The sequence below is a fragment of the Balaenoptera acutorostrata genome, chromosome X (genome assembly GCF_949987535.1).
Source record: "Balaenoptera acutorostrata chromosome X, mBalAcu1.1, whole genome shotgun sequence".
Lineage (NCBI taxonomy): Eukaryota > Metazoa > Chordata > Mammalia > Artiodactyla > Balaenopteridae > Balaenoptera > Balaenoptera acutorostrata.
In genome coordinates, this window is record NC_080085.1 from 75,674,263 (window position 1) to 75,690,376 (window position 16,114).

A 16,114-nucleotide genomic window follows, 5' to 3' on the forward strand; every position below is an offset into this window, starting at 1 on the left:
GAGATCTCTGGGAGATTTTTGCCATTTCATATTATGTGGGTCTGGGAGGTCTCTTGTGGATCAGTGTCCTGACGGTGGCTCTCCCACCTCAGAGGCACAGCACTGACTCCTGGCTGTAGCACCAAGAGACTTTCATCCACACGGCTCAGAATAAAATGGAGCAAAAATAGAAAGAAAGAAGGAATATAACATAAAATTAAATAAAGTAAAATAAAATAAAATAAAATAATTAAAATAAAAAATAAAAAATAATTATTAAGAAAAAAAATTAAAAATTAAAAAAGAAAGAAAAACAAAAACAGAAAAAAAAGGACAGACAGAACCCTAGGACTAATTGTAAAAGCAAAGCTATACAGACAAAATTACACACAGAAGCATACACATACACACTCACAAAAAGAGAAAAAGGGGAAAAAAATATATATCTTTGTTCCCAAAGTCCACCTCCTCAATTTTGGATGATTCGTTGTCTATTCAGGTATTCCACCGATGCAGGGTACATCAAGTTGTTTGTGGAGATTTATTCCACTGCTCCTGAGTCTGCTGGGAGAAATTTCCCTTTCTCTTCTTTGTTTGCATGGCTCCCTGGGTTCAGGTTTTGATTTGGACCCGCCTCTGCACATAAGTCACTTGAAGGCGTCTGTTCTTCGCTCAGACAAGATGGGGTTAAAGGAGCAGCTGATTCGGGTTCTCTGGCTCACTCAGGCCGGGAGGAGGGAGGGGTATGGATGCCGCATGAGCCTGCGACGGCTGAGGCCGGTGTTAGGTTGCAACAGCCTGAGGTGCGCCGTGTGTACTGCCTGGGAAGTTGTCCCTGGATCACGGGACTCTGGCAGTTGCGGGCTGCACAGCCTTCAGGGATGGGCGGTTTGGATAGTGACCTGTGCTCGCACACAGGCTTCTTGGTGGTGGCAGTAGCAGCCTTAGTGTCCCATACCTATCTCTGGGGTCCACGCTGATAGCCGCGGCTCGCTCCCGTCTCTGGAGCTCCTTTAAGCAGCGCTCTTAATCCCCTCTCCTTGCGCACCAGGAAACAAAGAGGCAAGAAAAAGTCTCTTGCCTCTTCGGCAGCTCCAGACTTTTTCCCGGACTACCTCCCGACTAGCTGTGGCTCACTAGTCCCCTTCAGGCTGTGTTCACGCAGCCAACCGCAGTCCTCTTCCTGGGGTCTGACCGAAGCCTGAGCCTCAGCTCCCAGCCCCCGCCCACCCCAGTGGGTGAGTAGACAAGCCTTTCGGGCTGGTGAGTTTTGGTCGGCACTGTTCCTCTGTGCGGGAATCTCTCTGCTTTGCCCTCTGCACCCCTGTTGCTGCACTCTCCTCCGTGGCTCCAAAGCCCCCCCCCTCCACCACCCGTAGTCTCTGCCTGCGAAGGGGCTTCCTAGTGTGTGGAAACCTTTCCTCCTTCACAGCTCCCCCCCACTGGTGCAGGTCCTGTCCCTATTCTTTTGTCTCTGTTTTTTTCTTTTTACTTTTGCCCTACCCTGATATGTGGGGAGTTTCTTGCCTTTTGGGAGGTCTGAGGTCTTCTGCCAGCATTCAGTGTGTGTCCTGTAGGAGTTGTTCCACATGTAGATGTATTTCTGATGTATTTGTGTGGAGGAAGGTGATCTCTGCGTCTTACTCTTCCACCATCTTGAAGCTCCTCCTATGTGCCTAAGTTTTTGGTCTTTGTTGTCTTTTTTCTTTATAAATTTTTTATACAATGTTTTTTATACAATGTTTACATTTTATTTCCAGTTATTACAAAATTCTGGCTATATTCCCCATGTTGTACAATACAACCTTGTAGCCCAACTTACACCCAATAGTTTGTAACTCCCACTCCCCCACCCTTATGTTGCCCCTCGCCCCCTCCCCACAGGTAACTGCTACTTTGTTGTCTATATCTGTCTTCTTTTTTTTGTTGTTATATTCATTAGTTTGTTGCATTTTTTTAGGTTCCACATATAAGTGATATCATACAATATTTGTCTTTCTCTGACTTATTTCACTGAGCATAATACCTTCCAAGTCTATCCATGTTGCAGCAAATGGCAAAATTTTGTTCTTTTTTAATGCCAAGTAGTATTCCGTTGTATATACATGCCACATCTTCTTTATCCATTCATCTGTTGATATACACTTAGGTTTCTTCCATATCTTGGCAGTTGTAAATAATACTGCTATAAACATTGGGGTGCATGTATCTTTTCCAATTAGTGTTTCATTTTATTCTAATATATACCTATGAGACCTAGCCACAGCAATCAGAGAAGAAAAGGAAATAGAAGGAATCCATGTTGGAAAGATAGAAGTAAAACTGCCACTCTTTGCAGATGACATGATACTATACATCGAAAATCCTAAAGTCACCGCCAGAAAACTACTAGAGCTCATCAATGAATTCAGTAAAGTTGCCAGATGATACAAAATAAATATACGGAAATCTGTTGCATTTGTATAAACTAACAGCCAGGTATCAAAAAGAGAAATTTTAAAAAAAATCAATTTACCATTGTATCAAAAAGGATAATATACCTAGGAATAAACCTACCTAAGGAGGCAAAAGACCTGTACTCAGAAAACTATAAGTCACTTATGAAAGAGTTTGAAAGAGACACAAACAGAAAGATATACTGTGTTCTTGGATTGGAAGAATTAATATCATTAAAATGACCATACTACCCAAGGCAATCTACAGATTCAATGCAACCCCTGTGAAAATACCAATGGCATTTTTCATAGAACTAGAACAAATAACTTTAAAATTTATATGGAAACACAAAAGACCCTGAATAGCCAAAACAACCTTGAGAAAGAATGGAGCTAAAGGATCATGCTCCCTGACTTTAGACTCTACTAGAAAGCTATAGTAATCAAAACAGTATGGTGCTTGCTCAAAAATTAACACATAGAACAATGGAATAAATAAATAAACCCATGCACTACGGTCAATTAATCTATGACAAAGGAGGCAAGAATATACAATGGAGAGAAGACAATCTCTTCAATAAATGGTGCTGGGGAAACTGGGCAGTTATATATAAAATAGAATGAAATTAGAATATTCAAAAATAAACTCAGAAGACCTAAATGTAAGACCAGATACTATAAAACTCCTAGAGGAAAACAGGCAGAACACTCTGACATAAATCACAGCACATCTATATCTTTTGATCAGGGCATTTAGTCCATCAACATTTATAGTAATTATTGATACATATGTACATATTGCCATTTAATTACTTGTTTTCCAGTTGTTTTTGTATTTATTCTCTCTTCATTTCTTCGTTTTGTTTCTCCTATTGTGGATTGATGAATTCAGTTTTTAGTAGCTTGGGTTCTTTTATTTTTGTTTTCTGTGTATCTATTGATTTGTGATTACTGTGGTGTTTATATATGCTGACCCATAATTATATCTATTTTATTTAAACTGATAGTCATTTTGGTTCAGATACATTCTAAAAGGTCTACACTTTTTACTTCCCTCCTCCATTTTTTTGTGTTTTTGATGTTATATTTTACACCTTCATCCTTATCCCTTTACTGTTTACTGTAGTTATAATTGCGTTTACAAACTTTTGTCTTTTAATCTAAATACATACTGGCTTATTTAAGTGATCTTCAATCCTTACTATACATTTGCCTTTTCTATTGGGATTTTCCCTTTCCTATATATTTTTATTTCTTTTCCATTTTGAGAAGATTCTTCAACATTTCATTTAGGGAAGGTTTAGTATTGCTGAATTCTTTGCTTTCGCTTGTCTGAAAAATTCTTTATCTCTCCTTCTATTATAAATTATAATCTTGCAGTGTAGATTATCCCAGGTTACACAGGTTTTTTTCCTTGCAGCACTTTGAATATATCATGCCACCCTCTTCTGGCCTGCAAAATTTCTACAGAGAAATCAGCCAATAACTTATGGTAATTCTCCTTTATATGACTCTTTGTTTTTCTCTTGCTGCCTTTAGAATTCTCTACTTATATTTAATTTTTTTTAATTTTAATTACGATGTGTCTCAGTGTGGGTCTGTTTGAGTTCATTTTGTTTGGGACCCTCTGTGTTTCCCGTACCTTGCTATCTGTTTCCGTTTTCAGATTTGGGAAGTTTTCATCTGTAATTTCTTAAAATACATTTTCCATCCCCTTCTCTCTCTCTTCTCCTTCTGGAACCCTTATAATGAGATTATTGGCATGCTTGATTTTATCCCAGACATCTCATGTAGTAGTCGTACTTTTTTTTCTTACTCTCTTCTGTTCTGATTGTGTGATTTTCATCCATTATTGTATCTTCCAGATCACTTATGTATTCTTCTGTGTCATTTTGTCTTCTCTTCATTGTTTCTAAAGTGTTTTTACCTAAGATATTGAATTATCTATTCTTTATTGTGTCTTTTTATATTTTCTAGTTCCTTGTTAAAATGATATGTATAAGATCAATTCTATTGCTTAATTCTGTTAGCATTTTTGTTACCCATTTTTTGAATTCTTTATCTGGTAACTGTTTATTTCTGTTATTTCTGTTCCTTATTTTTTTCAGGGGTTTCACTTACTCTTTCAATTGAGTAGTTCTCCTGCATTTTCATTTTATTTACCTTTCTCTGTCTCTATGAAATTAGTTGAAACAATTATCTTTATTGGTTTTGAAATGGTGTTCTTATGTGGGAGTGTCCCTATGCAGACTGTGTGTGCCCAATGCCTCTTTTGGGATGGCTGGATTTGATGTGGACACCACTCACCTCTTTCCTCAGCATGTGCTGGCAGCTTTCATCTTAGGGGGTGTGACTATTGATGGAGGAGCTAGAGTCTGTTATGTGTTTAAGGCTGGACTTCATCTCTGCTCAGTGGCTCTCACTGCCCTTTCATGGGTGGGGTCTGCTCCCAAGTTGCTGGAGTGGAAGCCCTGAGGGTCAGGCTCAAGCTGGTTCTGTTCCCTTTAACTGTGTGTTTTCCCATTTCTCTACACTTGGAACTTTGTCCCAATGGAGAGAAGTGCTGAAGCAAGTGGGGCTCATGTGCTTACAAAGGTCCAATGCTCTGTCTGTGTATATGTCTTTGGCTTTGCAGCCCATGTTCACATATTTTTCCTTGTTGTGGATGCCCCAGATCTAGTGCTAGACTGTGGTATAGAGTGAGTGGGGGCCAGGGCATTCATTTGGATTGGGCTGAGTATTGCAGCAAAGTGGTCATGGGAATTCTGGCAGCCACACTACCATCAGAAGTCTGGGCTACTTCTAGAGCACTGCTTGTACAAGGGCCAATAATGGTCACTCTGTTTGGGCTATGCCCTGGGTCCCTGGGTTGCCTCTGCATCCCTAGATCGAGTATTTTCCCAGGTCCTACATGCCCTACATCCAGTGCAAAGCTGTGGGGTGGAGTGAGTGGGACCAGGGCATTCATTTGGCTAGGACTGGGGAACAAGCTGAAGCAGTAGTCGCTAGCACAGACTTCTCTCTGCCCTGCCTGGGAGCAAGCCATCACCCATACACTCCTCATGAGTGGAGTCTAGGCTTCTCCAGCCTTTCTATCTGCCCAAGCAGTTCACCAAACAGCCAAGGAGTCTTGTCTCCTATGTGTAGGACCCCAGGCCTGAAATGCCCAGTCTGTGGGTCAGCCCACTCTCTCCCCAGGGCTAGTATCCCCCTGCATGATTTCCCTTTTCCTTTGGGTCCTCTCCCAGGGGCACAGGTCCCATCTGATGCTTTTCTTTCCATCCTACTGGACTATGAATTGAGTGTATCTCTCTTACAGCCTTGTTTATACAGGATCCTTCTGCCAGCTCTAGTTAGTTTTCCATGAAAATTTTTCCACATGTAGATGTATTTTTGATGTGTTCTTGGGGTAGGTGAGCTCCAAGCCGTCTTACTCTGCCATCTCAATCTGCCTCTTCAATATTTTCTAATTTCTGTTTTGATTTCTTCTATGCATCACTGGTTGTTAAGAATGTGCTAATTTCAACATATTGTGAATTTTCCAGTTTTCCTACCAATATTGATTACTAGTTTCATTCCATAGTAATCAGAAAAGATATGTGGCATGATTTCAATATTCTTAAATTGACTGAGATTCATTTTGTAACATAATATGTAATCTATTGTGGAGAATGTTCTATGTGCATTTTAGAAGAATGTGTATTCAGATGCTATTGGGTGACATATTCTCTATATGTCTGTTAGTTCTAGTTGGTTTATAGTGTTATTCAAGTCTTCTGTTTCCTATTGATTTTCCATCTGGTTTTTCTATCAGTTATGGAAAGTGGAGTATTAATTTCTTTTACTATAATTTGGTAATTGTCTACTTTTCACTTTGCTTCTATCAATGATTCCTTCACATATTTGGGTGCTATGATGTTGTGTGCAAATTATGTTTTCATAATTTTTATGTCCTACAGGTGAATTTACCCTTTTATTATTGTGTAATATTTTTATCTCTTGTGAGAGTTTTTGTCTTAAAGTTTACTTTATCTGGTAAAACTATGGTCACTCCTGCTTTCTTTTGGTTATCATTATCATATAATGTCTTTTTCCATCCTTTCACTTTCAGCCTATGTGTGTCTTTACATCTAAGGTATATCCCTTGTAAACCGCATATAGTTAAATCTTGTCTATAGCATATAGTTCTATCCATTCAAGCCACTTTATAACTTTAGAATGGGGAATTTAATCCATTTACATTTAAAGTAATCAGATAGAAAAGTACTATTTTCATTGTGTTAATTTTTTGTATATCTTGTACTTATTTCATCTCTCCTTCCTCTCTCTTCCTTTGTGTTTCATTGAATTTTTTGCATTGGCATGGTTTGATTCCTTTCTTATTTACTTTTCTTTTTAAAATTGTTTCCAGTATTATTAAGAAATAATTGACATACATCACTGTACAAGTTTAAGGCATTCATAATGATGATATGATTTACATCAATTGTGAAATGATTACCACAAAAGGTTGAGCTAACATCTATCTTCTCATACATATACAATAAAAGAAAAGAAAAGGAGAAAAAATTCTCCTTGTGATGAGAACTCCTAGGCTTTACTTTCTTAACAGTCCTATATATTATACAGAAGTGTCAGTTATAGTCATCCTGTTGCACATTACATCACTACTACTTGCATACCTTATAACAAGAAGTTTGTATCTTTTTACCACCTTCCTCAGATTCTCCTTCCCTCCACTCTCCACCTCTGGTAACCACAAGTTTGATCTCTTTTTATATGAGTTTGTATGTTTGTTTTTAGATTCCACATAAAAGTGAGATCATACAGTATTTTTCTTTCTCTGTCAGACATTTAATTTAGCATAATGTCTTCAAGGTTCATCTATGTTGTCACAAATGACAGGATTTCCTCATTTTTTATGGTGAAATAATATTCCATACATATAAAATATATGTCAGACCTTATTTATCCATTCATCCATCAATAGATGCTTACTTTGTTTCCATGTCTTGGCTATTGTAAATAATGCTGCTATGAACTTGGGGGTGCAGATATCTTGTTGAGTTACTTTTTCACTTCCTTTGGATACATTCCCAGAAATGGAATTGCTGGATTGCATGGAAGGTCATTTTTAATTGTGTGAGATTCTTTTATACAGTGTTTTATAGTGGCTATGCCAATTCAAAAACACACAAACAGTGCTTAAGGGGTTCCTTTAGTCTATATCCATGACAGCATTTGTTATCTCTTATCTTTATTTTACTTAATTTTCATTGGAGTACAGTTGTTTTACAATGCTGTGTTAGTTTCTGCTGTACAGCAAAGTGAATCAGCTATATGTATACATATATCACCTATTTTTTGAATTTCCTTCCCATTTAGGTCACCACAGAGCATTAAGTAGAGTTCCATGTGCTATACAGTAGGTTCTCATTAGCTAACTATTTTATACATAGAAGTGTAAATATGTCAATTCTAATCTCCCAATTCATCCAACCCACCTTTCCCCTCCTGGTACTCATAAATCCTTTCTCTACATCTGTCTCTCTATGTTCATATATATATATCATTTTTCTATATTCCACATATAAGCAAACTTATATATCTGTTTTTCTGTTTCTGACTTACTTAAGTCTGTATGACAGTCTCTAGGTCCATCCAGGTCTCTGCAAATGGCACAATTTTGTTCCTTCTTATGGCTGAGTAATATTCCATTGTATATATTTACCACATCTTCTTAATTCATTCATCTGTTGATGGACACTTAGATTGCTTCCATGTCCTGTTTCTTGTAAATAGTGTTGCAATGAATAGTGGGGTGCATGTATTTTTTGAATTATGGTTTCCTCCGGGTATATGCCAAAGAGTGGGATTGCTGGGTCATATAGTAGTTCTATTTTTACATTTTTAAGGAATTTCCCTACTGCTCTCCATAGAGGCTGTAACAATTTACATTCCTACTAACAGTGTAAGAGGGTTCCCTTTTCTCCACACCCTCTCCAGCATTTATTGTTTGTAGATTTTTTGATGATGGATATTCTGACCAGTGTGAGGTGATACCTCACTGTAGTTTTGATTTGCATTTCTCTACTAATTAGTGATGTTGAGCATTTTTTCATGTGTTTGTTGACCATCTGTATGTCTTCTTTGGATAAATGTCTTTTTAGGTCTTCTGCCCATTTTTTCATTTTTTTTTTGTTTTGTTTTGTTTTTGTTTTTTATTGAGCTGCATGAGCTGTTTGTATATTTTGGAGATTAATCCTTTGTCAGTTGCTTCATTTGTAAATATTTTCTCCCATTCTGAGGGTTGTGTTTTGGTTTTGTTTATGGTTTCCTTTGCTGTGCAAAAGCTTTTAGGTTTAATTAGGTCCTATTTGTTAATTTTTGTTTTTATTTTCATTACTGTAGGAGGTGGGTCAAAAAAGATGTTGCTGTGCTTTATGTCAAAGAGTGTTCTGTCTCTGTTTTCCTCTAAGAGTTTTGCTGTGTCTGGCTTTATTTTTAGGTCTTTAATCCATTTTGAGTTAATTTTTGTGTTTGGTGTTAGGGAGTGTTCTAATTTCACTCTTTTACATGTAGCTGCCCAGTTTTCCTAGCACAACTTATTGAAGAGACTGTCTTTTCTCCATTATATATTGCCTCTTTTGTCATAGATTAGGTGGCCATAGGTGCCTGGGTTTATCACTGGGCTTTCTATTCTGTTCCACTGACCTATATTTCTGATTTTGTGCCAGTACCATACTGTGTTGATTACTGTAACTCTGTAGTATTGTCTGATGTCAGGGTGCTTGATTCCTACAACTCCATTTTTTTCCCTCAAGATTGCTTTTACTATTCAGGTTCTTTTGTGTTACCATATAAATTGCAAAATATGTTGTTCTAGTTCTGTGAAAAATACCATTTGTAATTTGATAGGGATTGCATTGAATCTCTAGATTGCCTTGGGTAGTATAGTCATTTTCATAATATTCATTCTTCCAATCCAAGAACATGGTATATCTCTACATCTGTTTGTGTCATCTTTGATCTCTTTCATCAGTATCTTGTAGTTTTCTGAGTACAGGTCTCCTGCTTCCTTAAGTAGGTTTATTCCTAGGTATTTTATTCTGTTTGTTGCAATGGTAAATGGAATGGTCTCCTTAAATTCTATTTCTGTTCTTTCATTGTTAGTGTATAGGAATGCAAGAGATCTCTGTGTATTAAATTTGTATCCTGCATCTTTCTTAAATTAATTGATTAGCTCTAGTATTTTTCTGGTGGCATCTTTAGGATTTTCTATGTATCGTATCATGCCATCTGGGAACAGTGATAGTTTTACTGTTTCTTTTCCAAATTAGATTCCTTTTATTTCTTTTTCTTCTCTGATTCCTGGGTCTAGGACTTCCAAAAGTACGTTGAATAAAAGTGGTAAGAATGGACATCCTTGTTTTGTTCCTGATCTTAGAGGAAATGCTTTCAGTTTTTCACAATTGAGAATGATGTTTGCTGTGGGTTTGTTGTATATAGCCTTAATTACATTGAGGTAGGTTCCCTCTATGCCCATTTTTTGGAGAGTTGTTATCATAAATGGGTGTGGAATTTTGTCAAAAGTTTTCTCTGCATCTATTGAAATGATCATTTTGTTTTTATTCTTTAATTTGTTAAAATGGTGCATCACATTGATTGATTTGCATATATTGAAGAATCCTTGCATGGCTGGGATAAATCCCACTTGATTATGGTGCATAATCCTTTTAATGTGTTGTTGGATTCAGTTTGCTGATATTTTGTTGAGGATATTGGCATCTATATTCATCAGTGATATTGGCCTGTAGTTTTCTATTTTTCTGATATCTTTGTCTGGTTTTGGTGTCAGGGTGATGGTGGCCTCAGAGAATGAGTTTGGGAGTGTTCCCCCCTCTGCACTTTTTTGAAAGAGTTTAAGAAGGATAGGTGTTAGTTCTTCTCTAAGTGTTTGATAGAGTTTGCCTGTGAAGACATCTGGTCCTGGACTTCTTTTTGTTGGAAGATTTTTAATCCCAGTTTCAACTTCATTGCTTGTGATTGATCTGTTCATATTTTCTATTTCTTCCTGGTTCAGTTTGGAAGATTGTACTTTTCTCAGAACTTGTCCATTACTTCCAAGCTGTCCATTTTATTGGCAATAGTTGATTGTACTGGTCTCTTATGATCCTTTGTACTTCTGCAGTATTAGTTGTATCTTCTCCTTTTTCATTACCAATTTTATTGATTTAAGTCCTCTCCCTTTTTTTCTTGATGAGTCAGGCTAAAGGTTCATTGATTTTGTTTATCTTCTCAAAGAACCAGCTTTTAGTTTCATTGATCTTTGATATTGTTTTCTTTGTCTCTATTTCATTTATTTCAGCCTTGATCTTTATGATTACTTTCCTTCTACTAACTTTGGGTTTTGTTTGTTCTTCTTTCTCTGGTTGCTTTAGGTCTAAGGTGAGGTTGTTTATTTCAGATTTTTCTTTTTTCTTGAAGTGGGGATAGATTGCTATAAACTTCCTGTTTAGAACTGCTTTTGCTGCATATCATAGGTTTTGAGTCATCATTGTCATTGTCATTGTTTTTAGGTATTTTTTGATTTCCTCTTTGACTTCTTCAGTGATAAATTGGTTATTTAGTAGCATATTGTTTAGCCTCCTTCTGTGTGTTTTTTTTAACAGTATTTCTTTTTCCTGTAATTGATTGCTAATATCATTGCCTTGTGGTCAGAAAAGATGCTTGATATGATGTCAATTTTCTTAAATTTACCAAGGCTTGATTTCTTACCCAAGATGTGATATATCCTGGAGAATGTTCCATGAGCACTTGAGAAGAAAGTGTATCCTGCTGCTTTCAGATGCAATGTCCTATAAATATCATTTAAGCCTTTCTGGTCTAATGTGTTATGTAAGGCCTGTGTTTCCTTACTAATTTTCTGTCTCGATGAACTATCCATTGGTGTAAGTGGAGTGTTAAAGGCCCTGACTATTAATGTGTTACTGTTGATTCCTCTTTTATGGCTATTATTGTTTGTCTTATGTATTGAGGTGCTCCTATGTTGGGTGCATAAATACTTACAATTGTTATTTCATCTTCTTGGATTGTCCATTGATAATTATGTAGTGTCCTTCTTTGTCTCTTTTAACAGTCTTTATTTTAAAGTCTATTTTATCTGATATGAGTTTTGCTACTCCAGCTTTCTTGTGATTTCCATTTGCATGGTATATCTTTGTCCATCCCCTCAATTTCAGACTGTATGTGTCCCTAGGTCTGAGGTGGGTCTCTTTTAGGTAGCATATATGAGGTGGGTCTTGTTTTTGTATCCATTCAGCCAGTCTATGTCTTTTGGTTCGAGCATTTAATCCATTTACATTTAAGGTAATTATCAGTATGTATTCCCCTATTGGCATTTTCTTAATTGTTTTGGATTTGTTTTTGTAAAAGTCTTTTACTTCTCTTGTGTTTCCCGCCTAGAGAATTTCCTTTATCCTTTGTTGTAAAGCTGTTTTGCTGGTGCCGTATTCTCTTAGGTTTTGTTTGTCTGTAAAACTTTTGAAATCTCCATTGAATCTGAATGACATCCTTGCTGGGGAGAGTAATCTTGGTTGTAGGTTTTTCCTTTTCATCCCTTTAAATAAATCATGTCACTTCCTTCTGACCTGCAGAATTTCTGCTGAAAAAATCAGCTGATAACCTTATGGGGGTTCCCTTGTGTGTTATTTGTTGCATTTCCCTTGCTGTTTTAAATATTTTTTCTTTGTATTTAATTTTTAAAATTTGCTTAGTAAGTGTCTCGGTATGTTTCTCCTTGGGTTTATCCTGTATGGGACTCTCTGTACTTCCTGGACTTGGGTGACTATTTCCTTTCCCATGTTAGGGAAGTTTTCGACTATAATCTCTTCAAATATTTTCTCAGACACTTTCTCTTTCACTTCTTCTGGGACCCCTATAATTTGAATGTTTGTGCACTTAATGTAGTCCCAGATGTCTCTGAGTCTGTCCTCATACTTTCCATTTAATTTTTTTTTATTTTATTTATTTTTTAGCTGCATCAGTTCTTGTTTGTGGCATGTGGCATCTTTGTTGAGGCATGCGGGATCTTTGGTTGCAGTGAGTGGGCTCTTCATTGCAGAATGTTGTCTCTTCATTGCAGCGTGTGGTCTCTTAGTTGTGGAGCCCCGGTTTCTCTCTAGTTGTGGCATGTAGGTTTTCTCTTCTCTAGGTGTGGCATGCAGGCTCCAGAGCATGTGGGCTCTGTAGTTTGTGGCACATGGGCTCTCTAGTTTTGTGCCCAGGCTTAGTTGCCCTGAGGCATGTGGCATCTTAGTTCCCTGACCAGGGATTAAACCCTTGTTCCCTGCATTGGAAGGTGGATTCCTTACCACTGGACCACCAGGGAGGTCCCTCTTTTCATTTTTATTTTCTTTATTCTGTTCCACAACATTTATTTCCACCATTCTCTCTTCCAGCGTTCTTACCCATTCTTCTGCCTCAGTTATTCTGCTGTTGATTCCTTCTAGTGTATTTTTCATTTCAATTATTGTGTTGTTCATCACCCTTTGTTCTTTAGTTCTTCTAGGTCCCTGTTAAACATTTCTTGTATTTTCTCATTCTGTGCCTCTAGTGTATTTCCGAGATCTTGGATCATCTTTACTATCATTAGTCTCAATTCTTTTTCAGGTAGATTACCTAGTTCCTCTTCATTTATTTGGCCTTCTCAGTTTTTACCTTGCTCCTTCATCTGTGACAAATTTCTCTGTCATCTCATTTTGTCTAACTTACTATGTTTGTTGTCTCCTGTCCATAGGCTGCAGTGTCATAGTTCCTCTTGCTTCTGGTGCCTACACCCTGTTGGGTGAGTTTTGTCCATGGTTTGTTTAGGCTTCCTGGTGGGAGGGACTGGTGCCTGCGCTCTGGTAGTTGGAGCTGTGTCTTATCCCTTTGATGGACAGGGCTACGTCAGGTGGTGTGTTTTGGGGTGTTTGTGAGCTTATTACTACTTTAGGCAGACTGTCTGCTGATGGGTGGGGCTGTGCTCCTGTCTTGCTGGTTGTTTCGTGTGAGGTGTCTTGCACTGGAGCCTGCAGGCAGGGGGGTGGAGCCGGGTCTTGGTGTCGAGATGGAGACCTCTGGGTAAGCTCACACCAATTAATATTCCGTGGGCCTGGGAATTCTCTGGCAGTCCAGCCTCATTGACTTGGCACTCTTATCCCAGAGTCTCAGGCCCAACCCCTGGCTGGCTGGGGAACCAAGACCCTGCAAACTACACGGTGTGCCAAAAAAAAAAAAAAAAAAAAAAAACAAAGAGACAAACAAAACCCAAGACAAATGATAAAAGCAAAGCCAAACAAACAAACAAAAAACTCCATTGGAATCTTGATACGGACTGCATTTAATCTGTAGATGGCTTTCAGTAGTTTCAACATTTGAACAATATTAATTCTTCCAATCCATGTTCAAAGGATACTTTCTATTTATTTGTGTCTTCTTCCATTTCTTTCAAATATGTCTTGTAGTTTTCAGAGTAAAGATCTTTCACTACTTAAACTTATTTCTCAGTATTTCATTGTTTTTGATGCTATTGTAAATGGGATTAATTTCTTTATTACTTTTTCAAAAAATATTGTTAGTGTATAGAAATGCTACTAATTATTTCATGTTAATTTTGTATCCTTCCACATTGCTGAATACATTGATTATATCTAAAAGATTCTCTAGGATTTTATATACATAAGCTCATGTCATCTGCAAATACAGTCAATTTTACTTCTTCCTTTCCAATTCTGATAATTTCGACTTCTTTTTCTTGCCTTATCTAGTAGGACTACCAGTACTATATTGAATAGGAGTGGTGAGAGTGGGCGCTCCTGTCTGATTTTAAAAGAAAAAACTTTCAACCTTTCACTGTTGTGTGTGATGTTAGGTGTGGGCTTGTCATTTATGACCTTGATTATGTTGAAATATGTTCCTTCTATGGGCTAAATTGTTATGAGTTTTTATTATGAATGGATGTTGAATTTTGTGAAATGTATTTCTGCATCTATTGAGATGATTATATGATTCTTTTATTCTATTAATGTGATATATCACATTGATTTGTGTATGTTGAACCATACTGCATTCCAGGGATAAATCTCACTTGATCATGGTGAATGATCCTTTTAATGTGTTGCTGAATTAAGCTTGCTAGTATTTTATTGAGAATATTTTCATCTATATTTATCAGATATTGTCCTGTAGTTTTTGTTTGTAGTAGTGTCCTTTTCTGGTTTTGGTATCAGGATAGTCTTGGCTTTGTAGAATGAGCTTGGGAGTGTTCTTTCCTTTTTTATTTTTTGAAAGATTTTGAGAAGGATTCGTGTTAATTCTTCTTTAAATGTTGGGTAAAATTCACCAGTGAAGCCATTCAGCCCTGGACTTTTCTAGCCTGAGAGATTTTTGATTACTGGTTCAATCTCTTTACTGGTAATTGGTGTATTCAGATTTTCTATTTCTTCCTTATTCTGTCTAGATAAGTTGTATATTTCTAATAATTTTTCCATTTCTTCCAGGTGGTGCAGTTTGTTGGCTCCTACGATCCTTTGATTTTCTGTGAAATCAGTGGTAATATCTTATTTTTCATTTATAATTTAATTGATTGCTATCCTTTCTCCTTTTCCTTGGTTAATTAGCTAAGGGTTTGTCAATTTTGTTTATCTTTTCAAGGAACCAACTCATAGTTTGGTTAATCTTTTTTTTATTGTTTTCTATTCTTTATTTCATTAATTTCTGCTCTTGTCTTTATTATTTCACTTCCTCTGTTAACTTTAGGCTCAGTTTGTTCTTCTTTTTCTAGTTTCTTAAGGTGTAGAGTTAGATGGTTTGTTTGGGAATTTAGTTGCTTGTTAATGTAGGTGTGTATTGCTATGAACTTCCCTGTTAGGACTGCTTTTGCTGCATTCCACAAGTTCTGGTATTTTGCGATACCATTTTCATTTGTCTCAAGAAACTTTTTTATTTTCCCTTTAATTTCTTCTTTATTCATTTGTTGTTAAGGAGAGTGTTGTTTAATTTTCATGTTTTCATGAATTTTCTAATTTCCTCTTATTATTGTTTTCTAATTTCATGTCATTGTAATCACAGAAGGTGCATGGTATGATTTCAGTTTTCTTCACTTTGCTAAGACTTGTTTTGTGGCATAACATATGGTCCATCCTAGAAAATATTCCATGTGCACTTGGGAAGAATATGTATTCTGCTATTGATGGATAAAACGTTCTATGTATGACTGTTAGGTTCACTTTTTTGCTCAAATCTGTTGTTTGCTAATTGAGTCTCTGTCTGGACATTCTATTCATTTTGGGGAGTGGGGTTTCAAAGTTCCCAACTAGTATTGTATTACTGTTTCTCCCTTTTGCTCTTTTAGTTTTTGCTTTATATATTTAGGTTCTCCAATGTTGGGTGCATAAATATTTACAATTGTTATGTCTTCTTGATGTATCAACCCTTTTTTTCATTATATTATGACAAAAATATTATAAATATTATATTATAAATATTAAATATTATAATATAATAAATATTGTAATATTTATATAAATATTATAATAAATAAATATTATTTATTATAATATATATTTATAATATATTTATATAATATATTTATATATAATATTTATTTATAATATATTTATTTATAATATATAATAAATAAATATAATAATATATTT